The 11,971-nt window shown below is 32.4% G+C and overlaps 1 long non-coding RNA gene across 1 annotated transcript; it reads right to left on the bottom strand.

The window, feature by feature from the left end:
* Positions 1–6,589: 6,589 nt before the first annotated feature.
* LOC124361512 lies at positions 6,590–8,988 on the bottom strand. Its single transcript, XR_006922311.1, has 3 exons — positions 8,869–8,988; positions 8,500–8,646; positions 6,590–6,789 (listed from the first exon to the last, which is right to left on the bottom strand). It is a non-coding gene; the product is annotated as an uncharacterized LOC124361512 (long non-coding RNA).
* Between the last annotated feature and the right edge of the window lie 2,983 nt (positions 8,989–11,971).

Genomic DNA, 11,971 nt, shown 5'->3' with positions numbered 1-11,971 from the left:
TCATACAGCCAAGTATATTTTTTCATTGGGAAAACGAGCATCAAGGTGATTTTATGTGTAATAGGATTATCCTTTAGATTTTTAGCATTGGCTTGAAACTTTTAGGCTAAATAACAGTTTAAACCCATTTTATTATTTTGGTTTTTCTGGAAATATTTGTTTCAATGGAACAAATTACCCCAAATCCTCTACTATTAACAACAAACGAATCAAAAGTAAGTATTAACTTCATGCATGTTGGGTAAACTGTATGTGTACAGTTCACCTTTTGAAGGCCAGGTGAAAAATTCAGGTTTAGCCTAGATCTCAATCAAGGCTAGGCATTAATCATATCAGAATGACTATGTTCATTAAGATAACTTTGATACTTTCCTGTATCCTAAGAATGTTTTAATTATAAAATGTGTTTGTAGATTAGGGTCAATAACTTTTGATTTTATTGTACCTGCTTCTTAAAAACTACTTTCAAAACATTTACTCAAAAAGATCTTATTTTTTAATTTTAATTTATTATTAAATTTGTTTTCTGAGCTATTGATAATAACTATAATAAGTAACTGAAAACTAAATTATCATCAGTAAATTTAGTATCATTACTGTATGAACTTAATTTCTTTACTATTGAACTGTATTACAAGATTAATGTAAATCATACTATGGTAAATGATTTTAATCTATCATATTCCAATTTCACTGTGTAATAATTCGAACAAAAAGTTTCTGAAGTGAAAGTAAAGGATAAAAAGCACACATGACTGAGGATTGGAAAACAAATTGAGATAAACACAACTGCAACACCACCACACTGATGGAATTCGTAACCAGACTTTCCCGATCTCAGGTTAATTTGTACTGCATGGTACAGCAAAGTTCTGTACGAAACTGCTCTTGGCCATCAGTGACAGCAATGGTGGTGCCTTAGGTGCCACTTCTCGCTTCAGTTTGTAAAAAAATCCCTTGGTGCCTAAATTTAAGTTCAGACTTTGTAAGTGACTCCAACCTTCATGATAGTGCAGATATGACAAAAGTAATTGAATAAGATAACCAAATGAAGTAATGAACAGATCTACAAAATGAATATAAAAAATATTACCAACAATACGCATGATAATCAATAAGTCCATTTCTGTCTGCTAATTTTTGAAATAGGATATCTTACCAAGTCAGTTTGCCCATTTTTAGCTGCACACATACACTTTGTATAATTGCTTATATTAAAATGTGCTTATTAATCAAATAGCAATCCTCTTCCTTTTTGTGTTATAACAATGAACTTTTTTATGTGATACTCAAGATCTTAAGCAATATTTTGTTATGTTGAATTTTGATTTTATCTGAGAGGAGATGGTTACTTTGTGTATATTGCACAAAAGTGAAATTTTTCCAATAAGTATAAAGAAGACATAATTTGTATGGGTCCACTTTAACTTTAGTTCTAGTAGGCCTAAATATAAATAACAAGTAAAGTTGTGGCCATCTAATTTTTGTCAAATATCTTGTCTTGTTCCTTGTAAAAGATGAACTTAGATACAGAACAATCTTTTTACACTGGAAGGGTGTTGCTTGTATTACAGTGTTTTATCTCGTTACAATAGAGGAGATTCTCTCTATTTGAAAAGTGTGATGTGTGAAGGGCTTCTCCTTTGGGGAATATGGGGTGGGGGGGGGGGGGGGTGGGGGGGGGGGGGGGTGGGGGGGGGGGGGGGTGGGGGGGGGGGGGGGTGGGGGGGGGGGGGGGTGGGGGGGGGGGGGGGATAAAATGAAGCTAACAATACAACAACAGCAATATTCTTAGATTTAAGCAAAGCCTTTGACACCCTTGACCATGAACAACTGCTGACCAAACTAAATACCATGGGAGTACGGGGCACTGAAGCTGAGTGGTTCAGGAGTTATCTAACCAATAGAGAACAGGTAGTTGAAATCCGGCATACTCAAAACAATAAAATTGCACACATCAGATCCAGTCCACTTCCAGTTCTAAGGGGCGTCCCCCAAGGATCAGTCCTGGGTCCTGTACTCTTTACTCTATTTACGAACGATTTACCTAAGTACTTAGATGAATTTGCTACAACTCTGATGTATGCAGATGATACCGTTCTAATTTTAGCCGATAGAACTCCAGAAAACCTGGAGATAGAGTCATTCACTGCAATGAACATGGCGGTTTCAGTACTGCCATATTAATAACCTGGTAGTTAATGAAGCTAAAACCCAGCAACTCATATTGGGCCCCAAAAAAGGAACAAACTGTGCACCTGCCTAACGTCCAAGCAGCATCAGAGGCAAAGTACTTGGGAGTGACAATAGATGAAGATCTCAAATGGACAACGCACATTGACAACCTGTGCAGGAAATTAGGTACTGGACTGTATGTTGTTAAAAGAATAAAATCAATAAGTGATGTACCCTCTGCAAAAACAGCCTACTTTGCTTTATTTGAATCGAACCTTCGCTATGGTCTCCTGGTCTGGGGTAATTCATCTGCAGGAAATCTCCAACGTGTGCTGGTAACACAGAAAAAAGCAGTGAGAACACTTGCTGACTTACAGCCAAGAGAGAGTTGTCAACCAGCTTTTATCAACCTCTCAATTCTGACGGTTGTATCTTTGTACGTGCTGGAGGCAGTAACCTGTGTGCACGAGAGAGGTTTTCCCAGAGGATGTAACACACATCATTACAACACAAGACGAGCGACAGATTTTCATCTTCCTGGGCATCGACTTTCTCTATTTGAGGAGAAGCCCTCTTACATGGGTTTAAAACTGTGGAATCACCTGCCAGAAGACCTGAAGGGACATGGTGCGGCAAAATTCAAGAAGGAGGTGAAGCTGTGGCTGCTGCAAAATCCATTCTACTCGTTAGAAGAATACCTGAACAGAGAGCAAAACTAACAACCAAACTGGACATTTACCTGTAAATTCATTGTTTGTAAACTACGCAATTGTATTTATATGATCTGTAACAAATTTTGACGAGTTACAATTCTCAAAGAATTTGTAAATAAAGAATTTGTCTATTGTCTATTGTCTATTGTCTATAACCGTATTGTGGCATTAACTTCAAGAGTGAATAGTGAGTTAGACAAAATTAATAAAATAAATAAAATTTTAATGGGAGCTACTATCATTAACCCAGATATCAACAAAATCAAACACCAATAAATTTGAAACTCAAACAAAAAATATTGATAAATGAAACTAAAATTGCAGAGTTAAATGTCTAAAATTGGTCCCTAAAATTCAAAAGCCTCTGACTCATAGAATATTGCTAGATAAATTAATGATTGTAACCAATGTGCTAGGAAAGCTTTAGTGTATATTACTCTGGTCTCATAGTAAATATGTCAAGGATAAAATACCCAATGATCAAAACTCTTTTGGTGTTATATTTCAGTCTCCCAACCTAAAAGCCCTATCTCTGACTATAAATATACGAGTATAATGACTGGTAAAGCAACAAATGATAAGCCATGCTCATTAAAAGGTATTTTTAAAGACGAAGTTGAGACCATTAATTTTATTCTTCAAGACATTTGACTCTGACTTGATGGGGAATTCTACACAACTATGTCATTGACAAATTTCGTGACCATACTCCATCAATAGAGAGATCACAACTAGAGAAGCTGAGTGCTTCTCTTGACGACAGGAGCAAAGATTGTTAAGACTCAAACTTCACCATTAAGTTTCAAAATGGCATACACTCAATATTAAAAAATCAAAATAAATATTTTTTTAAGTTTAATAGGCATAGTGTCTTTTATTACCAACACATTAATGATATGAGAAGCAAGTTAAGTAAACTTAAGTCATCTGTGAATATATCAAATTTTTATTTGTATCATATTGGTCAAAACAATTTTGGTCAAAAATGCGGCTTTGACCATTTTTTCCATGTGAATTTAATAAGTGAAAACAATTATATGTATTCGTTACTTTCTTAAAATTTCATAATTTTGGTCAAAAGAATTTCTAAAATTTTGTACACACCAATTTTATTATTTATAGCCCAAGCAATATAAATATTCTTGTTTATAAATTATAAACAACTAGCAGTTAATGGCTTTGCGTGCAATTTTTCTACTGAATAACAGAAAATGCATATGCATATCTTTCATAAATGACATACCAAACTTCCCAGATAAGTGATGATCACTGGAAATTATTCTAATAGTCTATTTAGAGTAACTAGACTTTGAATTTTAAGAGCAGTGTTTATGGTTCCTGAAATTGGAATGTGAAACAGATTTTATGAACACCAATGAAATAATTCAAATTTGTGAAACATTTTGTTATATTTAATCATTGAATAGCACCAACAATTTCAGTAACACTGTGAGGAAACCTCAAAATCTAAGTCATAGATTTCTTAGAAAGCAGTTATGATTTAATAAGATAGAGCCCTGTAACAATTTTCCAGCAGAATAGGCATGTTTGAAGTACATAATATTTTTGTTTTTATGTAAAATTTCAACACAATCATAACCCTCTTGCTTGACAGAAGTATGAACATTTAAACTATCACGTATATAATAATATCAATTAGCTTAATTCCCTAAAAGAACACATAATATGTCTGCTTTGTGGGCCTCCAAGATCACTCTTTGTTTGTATCATCAGTTTTTGTTCTTGGAAAATATCATCATCTGTAAACCCCATACACGTGTCACCCTTTCGAGATGCTGCAGGACTCATGACCATGGATGCCGTGTGTAGGATGCAGACTTGCTGCCTTATAAACAATGTAGTGTTCCAGCGGGAGCCATGGTACCTGGCAGAAAGGCTGTGCAGTTGTGCCGAGATCATTTGCCACAACACTCGGCAGAGTGACCAACTTCACTTTAACAAAGTGAGGTTGGAGATTGGTCAAAGGGGGTTTTCCCATTTTGGTCCAAAGATGTACAACAGTCTCCCTTGTGACCTTAAATTGTTTAAAGGTCGCCATTTTAAACTTCAGCTAAAGAAGCACCTCTTTTCACTGGAGTGAACGTTTTATACTTTTAATTTTGTACTTTTAACTGTTTTAAATAAGTTTAGTGTCTAAAATATATTGTATTATGTTGACGTGAGTTATTATGAAAAACAGATGTATCTGATAATCGCTTGAAATAAAAGGCATGTTTATTTATTTATTTACACCATAGTATATTTTCTTGCTTTCCAATCTCTTTTCACAAAATCATTTTATTTCCTTGATTCAGTCTAGGAATTACAAAATTGTTTATATACTTAAGCAGTATTATATCCTTCATAAATGTAAAATTAAACTGCTGCCCTCTCAATGGTTTTCCTAAAACAGTTGCACTTTATGTCTGATGAATTACTTTCAAATTCCATTGGCTATGGTTACAGGCTCACTTATTTTGACAAACTGTAGTCACAGAGCGAATAAAAATGAAAATGAAATGAAATGAATGAATGAGCGAATACTTTGTTGAGTCAAGATAGCCTTTCCAATTTTATCCCATCATTTGCTTTAAATATGCTGTCAAAGAAGTCAATTTCAAGTACCATATGTACACACATTTACAGCTTTTTTCTTTAAATTGTATTATATAACAATACTGTCATTGCTATTTTCAGTAACACTAATCTCTCACAAAACATTTTAAATTTTCTGTTTCTAGAATATATACCAATACTCTTGAAAACTGTCACAGCTGGTTCTGCTGTTCATTTAAACAGCTGGTATTCATTTCTCCAAATAAAAAATTCTGTAACAGCTTACATACTTGATCAGCCATATATTTACAATTTCAACCAGTGCATGAACCTTTAAATCACTTATAAGAGTATTTCTGGGTGCTATTTCAGAATATTGTTAAAGGTTCAGGTATATTAAAATATAAAGAATATAATCTATATTCCATTCATATTTCTAAGTAATGTACATGCCACATTTTGTCTACATTGAGTATCAAACATCTTCGCATACATGACTTCAAACAAAATCTAAGTTTGGGATATTTTTTAAACGTGTTGTAACAACATTATTATAGTTATACCATAACATCAAAAACTTCAAATTTGCATTAAAATTAATTTGCTAATCTACTTACATTTTTGTCTATTAAAGAACCATGAAATTAAAATATACAAAATGTTTAAATCATAACCATATAGTCAGCTATTGTTTTTACCTTTTATATTCTTGAATAGATAAAGTTCCTTGATTGAGTAACATTTTTAAAGACTATTAATTACTAATACAGTTAAATAGTAGCTGGTTTGTATTTTGTATGCTCTTGCCTTCTTCTTTGAACATTTACAAGATTGGAAGCTCAAAGATGAAGGAGTATAGGAGAATAAACAATATAAACTTGTTTACACTTAACACCAAAGATAAAGAAAGTGTAACCTTCAGCTTGGGCCTAGTTATAAATCCTGATCCCCACAATACGGCTTCTTTCAATTGGTAAAAATTGTAGTAGCAATACAATATAGTAGGTTTATTATATAGTAATAATAAACCACCTGCACATTAGTTTAGGTTACTGTTGTTCTTATAAACGGGTTTAAGGTATAACTTAATTATTGAAGTGGGTCAATCTGAACTGAAAGAAAAAAGAAACGTGCTACATTGTGCTGAAAAACTTTAATAATTTATAAATATCTAATTAGCAAGTTAACAATTATATATTTTTCTTTGTAATTATTCTTACCCATGCTGACATTATGCAATTACTTTATTGCTGGCGTATTTAAAACTTGCTGACATCTTACATACGTGTGGCATTATTTGATACTTATCTGCATCCTCAATCTCCATAAATCACAAAGTAAGGATCTAAAACAAACAAATTTTTATTAATAAACATTATAAATAACTTAAGAGAAAATTATGTTGTACAGTACAGTACTATCATATTATCAAACTAAGTACTAAATATAAAGAGGTACACAAATTATCAGTGCTCTGTTTCACAAATCTTGGGTATAATCTATGTGTAATTACACTTAGGTCTAATTAAGCTTAGTACCAATTGACCTATCTTTTCAAACAATCAAAAATGTTTTACATTGTATAACAAAGTGTCAGACAATATAAAATATACGAGGTTGTATAGTGTTAAATATGTGGTGCATTATCAAACAAAATTATGTTTTAACCTAATCTACTCAATTCTTGTAGCTCATTACCCTTTCTACAACCAACTCATATACTGCTTTTATAAGGTGTACTATGAATGAATTTAACAGTTTAGTTGATCAAGAAAGGTCTCACAAAGAATTTAAAAAAAAATTGTCATTGACAAATTACAGAGTTTAAATAGATTACATCTTACAATTTACTTATTTTATGTACATACAAGTGCATAACATTATAAACAAAACATAATACTATTGTACCAAATGATAGACTATATCTAAGTAAAATTTTAATGTTTAGAATTCAAATTTGACCTTTGGTTTTAAGAATGTATTTAATTATTTACTCCAGTTATTGTATTTCTGTTTTAAACAATGCACATAAAATCAATTAAAAAAACATTACAGGCTACATTTATTCCTCTAATAAGTTTGTTAATTTATTATTAACCTTTTACAGTTTCAGACATCTTAAACTGCCTACTTCAGTTAAAATGTCAATGTCCAACATTTTAAACATTTATAAAACAAGGAATTAAAAATATAAAAACTCCCATATATATATATATATATATATATATATATATATATATATATATATATATTCTTATACATATATATATATATATATATATATATATATATATATATATTCTTATACATATATATATATATATATATATATATATATATATATATATATATATAAGAATATTGTAAGGACATTTTTCTTTAAAATCCTTACTCATAGATTAACCACATTTTGCCTGAATCTTAATATCAATAATGTCTAACTTATTTAAACATTTATAATGCAAATGTTACATCTATCAATTTAAGATTAGAACCATTTGAACTAGAGCTGGTATTTGTAGCAGGTAAGTTGCAACTAAATGGCTGGTATCAAGTTTAAAAATGAATAAACAAATAAACATAATGAATAACAAATTATGATTTCAGCAGGTTACTCAAGCAATATTATTATACTACAATTGACACAATTCTGCAAAAAATATAACATATACTTGTTTATCTACTGAGGTAAAATATGTTAAAACACAATCCTGTTGTTCTGTTGTTTTATGACATTTCTTATTTGGGGTAGAGCGGACCCGGTTTTTTATATTGATTAGTACAATCATCGATACTTAATATTCATTTATCGAATATGGGTTTATATCAAGATATCTATAGTCATAAGCACAATCATATTGTAAATTAAAATCATTAATATAATCTTATAAAGAATAAATGAGTTCTAATGACCAAACAAACAATTAAAACTGGAAATAGGAAAAACTCATAAATAACAAGAAATGATAACAACATAAAAATGTATAACAGGAAATACTAAATATGCATCATTGTTTATATGTTTTATTCTGGGTAGCAATAATTAACCGCTTACGAGAAGTTGTTGAAACATCTTCTCTGGAAAACCTACTTCTCTTCTGTACAAATGTTCACAGAGATGATCTGCAAGCAGGTCAGCTGATATGCCACTTTTTAAACTTAGTTCACAGTTCTTCACAAGTTATAGACTGTCTGTTATTATCTATAAAAGAAAATACGTTTATTATATGAGAAAGTATTTATAGTTGATACATGTTAGTTATTGTTAAAAAATCATTATCAGTTGGTTATATCAAAAGTTATAATTAGGTAATATCAGTTGTCAATATGATATAAATAGGTGGGCTTATCTTACCCTACCCCTTATATGAACTACACTTTAAAACTAAAAAGCAAATAATGGTAATAGTAAAGCTAACATTACTTCATATTAGCATCCAAATTCTGTATAAATAGTTTCAGAGAGGTCACAATCGTAGAATAATATCCAAGTAAACAAATAAATCAGTTCATATAAACAAACATAAGCCAAGTCAATGTATTGTTTGAATTGTTTTTAAAAAGTACTACTTGTTGCCATGGTTACAAAAGGCATGGTTTATATATTTCTAACCAAAGCCCACTAAATAAAATGTATCCTTGATCTTTTTATATGTCTTTGCTTACATATATATAACACGAAAAGATAAAACAAATTTCTACAAATCTGTTACATTGGTAAATTAGACTTAACTATAACGTCCAACAGTAAAAATAGTTCGCTCAGTTGTTACAATTTGTATAAAGAATTTTAAAATTTATTAACTATTTGTAAGGAAATACGAATATTACTAGATAGAACGTTAGATTTAGTATTTATACGGTTGAAAAATTAACCAGATTCGTTGGCTTGTCATTTGGATACTTTTCTTTACTGTGTTTTTTATCTAACGCTGTATCATTTAACTCCTTTGCGCCATTGCACAAACACACGTCTTTATCTCTTTATCTTTTCAACGGTTTCCCGTTACAAAGACTTGGAACAAAATTACGCATTTAACATTATACTTATAACCAAATGGAAGATATAATGTGTGATAGTTGCTATAACATGTAGAATATAAACTTAACAAATAAAACCGTTCCAAATTGAACAACAATAAATTAAATTCATGTGCCACAAAGTAATCCATAACAACCAGAAGAGAAGCTAAAGCACATAAATAAATCAATAACAATAAACATTTAAAATAACAAACATGTAATATTGTGGAGCCCAAATAAATAAATGCATGATGAAGTTATAATAATAATTAACAGTAAAATTATTCTAAGAACAAAAAATAATATCAATAACGGAAAACAATAATATAGGTTGGGAAATAAAAATAATAAACTTAACAAAAAAAAAAACGGCCAAAAACAATGTCGTAAGAATAATTTTTTTATTGCAAAGGCAATTTAACAGTGTATGGCAATCGTCAGAAAACTATAAAAAGTGTTTTATGGTAGCGGTATATAAAGTTTGACATATATTCTTCCATCAAGATCCCTTTCAAACGTACAATTTATTAATACACTCACTCATTCTCATTCATTCGAATTGTCCCACTTCAGCAACTGGTCAGTCGGCCAATTCTGCGGACTCCCATTGATGGGCCAAGAACTCGTCTGTGCTGTAGAATGATTTTGTAATCAACGCAGTTTTCAGACGAGTTTTCAACGTTTTGGGCTGTGGAGCACTTTGGATTAAATTTGGCAAATTGTTGACAAATTAAACTCTTGAGTTGGGCAATACTAAGACAGTTTCCTCAAAACATAAATTCCCGAGGAAAACTTAGAACAAACACTGTCTACATTACAATCCTAGGTCAACCCTCGCTCGGTTCAGGTGTATTCCAAGGAATTTCGTTGAGTAGACTTCTTTCATCTCAGTTTTATCCAACATCACTGTAGGACAAAAATCTGAGTTAGTTTGTCACAAACAAAATTGAATGAACGTTGATCTATTGGATTTGGTTTGAGGTTCAGATCATTGAAATGCTGAATTGCATTGTTGAGTTCAATAATAATGTAACCTCTTCGAATACTCTTTTTGAATTTCCCTTGAAACAAAACGTGTTATCAGCTTACTAGACGATTTGTCCATGGTTTATTGATGAACCAACATCGTTGACGTAGATCAAGAAAGGTACAGACCTCAATATGGAACCCTGGAGAACCCTGTAACGCAGGCCTCTCTGTCAGATCTAACGCCTGAAATGCCTACAAACTGTGTTCTGTTTCTAAGATACGATTTCAGCCAATTGAGTGGCACTCCTCGTATTCCGTAATGTTCTAGTTTTTGAATGAGGGTGTGATGGTCAATACAGTCAAAGGCTTTTGATAAGTCGAGAAAAGCATGTTCCTTTGACTTACGATTCCCTCTAATATCATGTCGACCAGACGCAATTCTTGTCGCGTTTCCACTTCGAAATCCGAATTGGGTTTTAGACAGTATATTGTGTTTTTTAAAAATTCAGGCATCGAGTGAGAAGGGCCCTTTTAACATTTTGCTGAGAACCGGCAGCACTGAGATTGGGCGGTAATTTTGGGTAGACAGGGAATCGCCCTTTTTAAAAATTATGGTGACTAGCAATTTTGTGAGAGGGGGAAACGCACCCGAGTGAAAAGAGAGATTAATTAATCAAGTGCTCAATGGGCCTCAATAAATTATTCGATCATTGTTTGAGAAGCCACGTTGACACACAGCTTGAGTCATTAGACTTCTTAGATGAAAAGTTTCTTATCACTTAGTCGATTTACTCCTTTGTGACCGGGGATAGAGTCATTGAGGCTGCTGGAATGAATACGGGATATATATGATTATCTCACTTCAACAAAAGAGAGAACAATTTAGCAACAAAGCAATGAGGCAAAAGAAAAAACAAAGTTTAGGCTTCATGTGGTGTCTGAGACACTCCCTGAAGGCTCCCATCGACTGGCCGAAGTTGTTAGCACTGCTCCGCAGCTCGTTGGCGTCATTGAGAAGACAAGAAATTCTTCCGTTCAGACCATATGTAGTAGGCTGGAATCAATCGTCTAGCAAAGACACTTCTGCACGAGTTCTTTTTGGCTCGTTAAAGATAGTGGAGTCCATAATCTCCGGACAATAGATAAGTCCATTTAGCAATTTTTAGAGGAACAACTGGGTGAGAATTAATCTTCGTTGACCAAGAGTCTCAAGTCCAAGAAAAGTTAATTTTCATTTACTAATGCTTCAGAGTAACGGAAACCCATGCGTATTCCAACCAATAGAGCCAATTCAATTGAGTTCTATCCAAAGGATCAGTGTGTTCCTAATGTAGGAACACCAGGCGACAAATGCGTACTCCAATATTGGGCGCAAAAGTGTCTTATAGAGGGTGATCAGAGTAAAAGGTGTTGTAAAGTCTCGGAACGATCTGAAGATAAACCCTGGCTGTTGGCATGCTTTGTTGTTGACATAATGTATGTATCCCGCAAGATTCCAAGATGACGACAATACAATACCAACCTGCCTCTAAACG

The sequence above is a fragment of the Homalodisca vitripennis genome, chromosome 4, assembly GCF_021130785.1.
Source record: "Homalodisca vitripennis isolate AUS2020 chromosome 4, UT_GWSS_2.1, whole genome shotgun sequence".
Lineage (NCBI taxonomy): Eukaryota > Metazoa > Arthropoda > Insecta > Hemiptera > Cicadellidae > Homalodisca > Homalodisca vitripennis.
Note: the sequence above shows the minus strand (reverse complement) of the source record. Positions and strands in the feature narration are given on the sequence as shown.